The sequence below is a fragment of the Ranitomeya variabilis genome, chromosome 1 (genome assembly GCF_051348905.1).
Source record: "Ranitomeya variabilis isolate aRanVar5 chromosome 1, aRanVar5.hap1, whole genome shotgun sequence".
Classification (NCBI taxonomy): Eukaryota; Metazoa; Chordata; class Amphibia; order Anura; family Dendrobatidae; genus Ranitomeya; species Ranitomeya variabilis.
In genome coordinates, this window is record NC_135232.1 from 1,144,726,886 (window position 1) to 1,144,730,611 (window position 3,726).

Consider the following 3,726-nt stretch of genomic DNA (forward strand, 5'->3'; position numbering starts at 1 on the left):
CAGCCGAAATAACTGACCTTACATCTAATGCGCATGCCCGGGAGTTCGGCATATATACTCCTCCCCTCTTCACTATCTGATGGACATGTGATTGTACTTTCCCTCCTTGGCTAGTGCGCATGCTCGGGATCTCGACATCCGGACTTCCTGACGCGCCCTCCGCACGTGAGCATGGCGACGGCGGATTGCCTGCGTTCCATGGGCGCTGCGGGAAGAGCCCTGTGGGTTGCCGAGACACCTGCGCATGCGCCGCTCTTTAGCCGACTCACACCTGTAGCAGCCTGTCTCTTGTTTCCATTGGCCAGACATTACTATTTATAGTGACACAAGCGGTACTTAAGCCACGCCTCCTGACGAAGATCGGCGAAACGCTCATTGAGGCGGCAGGCTGGGGCTTCAGGTCTCTCACCGCATGTAGGTATTATGCCCTTAATATCCAATCAATTATTGCACTACATAGGCACTTTAATTCTATTATGCTGCTCGCACCTTAATAGTCATTTCTTTGCTTAGCACTCCTTGCACTTTGCAACTTATTGTATGTATATTTTCAATAGACATATTTGGTATGCTTTTAGCATTGGTATATTATGGGGCTCCTTATATATGTAGCCTCCTTTGGTGTATAGCACTTATGAGCTTTGAATTGCTAGCCCATATTGACATTACATTATAGTGCCATATAGTGCGTTCTATTTATTCAATTTTCATGTGGTCAACTTGTATTCTCCAGCCCTGCTTGGTTAGTGTTTACCCTGCTATGGATTATCAGATTTTATATTTAATAAATACTATTTCCTGAAATATACTCCTTTGGGTCCCTGTGTATTTAGAGTTTCTCTTGGTTGTGCTAATATTGGGTGCAGCCAGAAGGCCCCATTTGCTAATCAAAATTATTAGGACTAGGGTGTGTGGCCTGACTGCTCTGAGAAGATGTGTCTGACACAAGCTCCTGAACAATCCAGAGTAATCTAAGGGAAAAGTGGACCTTCAACTGTAATCTGATCCTCAGAGTCAAGCTGAACCCCTCTTTGCTCTTTTGGGAAAACTCTAAGGCTAAGGAGAGATGTCTGCCGTCCCTGCAGTGCTGAGGGACTGAACAGGCATATCCAGCATGGAGAAGATGGACGCCATCTTCCCGCCTCAAGTCCTTGCTGCAGACAGTGGTTTGGAGGCAGTTGTGACTACCACTGAGGTACTACCCCACAATGACTCTGACACCCCCGCTCCAACCGGAGTTAACATCCCCCATCAGCTTCCCTCCAGACTCCGGCGTTTACATACCCAGTGTTGTGGAGCATCTCCTGCGTGCCTCTGGCCCACCTCACCCCTCTGAGCAGGTGGAGGAGCACTCTTCATTGAGCGATGCAACCGATTTGCTCACCATTGTGAAGTGTGGCATCACCCCTCAGCTCCTTTTCACTTCCGCTCCCCAAAACGAGGCACTGACATACCCGGACTGAGGCTGCAGCTGCGGCATCCACGGTTTTCCTCTCCTAGCTGGCACCATATTGAGGACTGGGCTCTGCCATGTGCCTGAACACTGAAGGTCAGGGCATTGAGATCTGCTACCTGCCTGGAGCCAGCAGGGTAGACAGGGACGCTGCATATACACTGATAACACACAGAGTAGTGTCAAGGGAGCAAAGAAAGTCGATTGTGCCAAGTTAAAGGAGATAAAGCAAGGAAGCAAGGGAAGAAGGGGAATAAAATAAAAGACCCTACATAAACCCTAAATATGTACACTGTTTAGAAAAGAAGCAAACAACCCACTTGCATAATATCTTTAGAAGTTCTTATATTCTTGGATTCTTCTATATAATATCTTTGAATTCTCTTATAACCCCTCTATTAAGCCATGAAGGCTTGGAATTCCCTCAACCACTATATTATTTCATCACTATTATAGAAAGAGGGGAAAAGAAGAGACTAGAACTCTGCTGCAATCTTCTAACTGCTCTTTGTACTATGCCACAAACAGGACTGACGCAGATGCACTCAGTGGCTGTATAAATCTCCCTCTTTATGTGTGGGAGACAGCAGAAAAAATCAGGCCCACTGTATTACACTACACAGTTTCAGTGGCAGACAGTGGCTGGCAGATATATTAAAAAAAAAGGGACTGTACTACTATAACAATCTCCCTACAATGATCTCAGTCAGGACAAGTATGGCAGGCAGCAATAAAAAGGACAAATAAACAAGATAACTGTGCAGAAAGGAAGGAGCAACAGGATTTTTGCTTTTAAAAAAGCAGTTGGTTTGCACAGCGGCGTACACAGCAACGCAGCTATCAGGGAGCCTTATAAGCTACAGAGCTGATGCACAGAAATCGAGCCTCCACTGTCCCTGCAAAGAAAAGGTGGTGTTGGACAGTGGAAATCGTTACAGCACAAGCGGTTTGGGGGTTAATCTTCCCTCCCTAACTATGTCCCTTCTTCTGACGAAGCGGCAGCACCCTCTCCCTATGCTACGATCGGCAGAAGTAAGATGGCGGTCGGCGTGCACGCCCCTTTATAGCCCCTGTGACGCAACAGAAAGCAAGCCAATCACTGTCATGCCCTTCTCTAAGATGGTGGGGACCAGGACCTATGTCATCACGCTGCCCACACTCTGCGACCTCCTTCATTGGCTGAGAAATGGCGCTGAACGCGTCATATGAAACGCGACTTTGGCGCGAAGATCGCCGACCACGTGGCCGATCCCACACTGTGATCGGCTCCGGTTTCATGAAACCCGACTTTGCCGAAAGTCGGCGACTTATCAAATTGACCGATCCGTTTTGCTCAACCCTACTCATCACTATAAATAAGCGATGTACATGTGTAGATGGTAAGATAATACCTGAAGTGCCTCAGTATGACAGATAGAAGGGTAAGTGAAACCTCATGACATTGATAATATTAATACCATCCTATAAGGTTAGAATATATTTTGTGTCCCTGACATATCCTGGTAGATCTCTGACCAAAACACTACAAGTACACATGCACCCAGGAACTAAGTTATTCCCTTACACTATTAATACCCACAATTAGTGGTCTGAGGGTAGAGGGAAATAACCTTTGTGTATTTTGGAGTGATATGCTGATACCATAGCTACTTCCACAAATATATTATTCACTAATTTATCAGTGAGAACACCTCATAATAAACTTTCCCTTAGAAATAGCGAGATTATTTTGAAAAAAAAAAAACATAGGGTCAAAACTAAGTCTCTGACAAATAGTGTTTTGGAGAATAAACATATTGAGCTTCTCATCAAGACAACCACACCACCACCCTTGTCCGTTGGTCTGATGAGAAGTTCAATATTATTAATTTGTTTTTCAATGATTATTTTCTCTTGATTGCGGATAATATGAGAAAATTAATTGACAACAACCTTAATCTTAACAAAATACTTGTCTCATTGCATACAGCCGGTTCAACTAAGAAAATAACTAAATATATGAGCTCCTATAAAATTCCTTTAAAATTTGCACAAAAAATCTAAATGACAAATAACTAATTTAAAAGTTCTTAAAGATAGAAGTTATGCATGTCACCTTAAGATGTTCCCAGATAAGGAAAGTGTCACAATAAAATGCTTTAATACTTGGCATATATATTTGTTTGCATATTTATTTATTCATGTACATGTGTTATTTTATACGATGTGATTTCCCTCTAAATGGTATTACGCAAGTCATATTATTTTCTAATTTCTATACAATTTTGAAAACA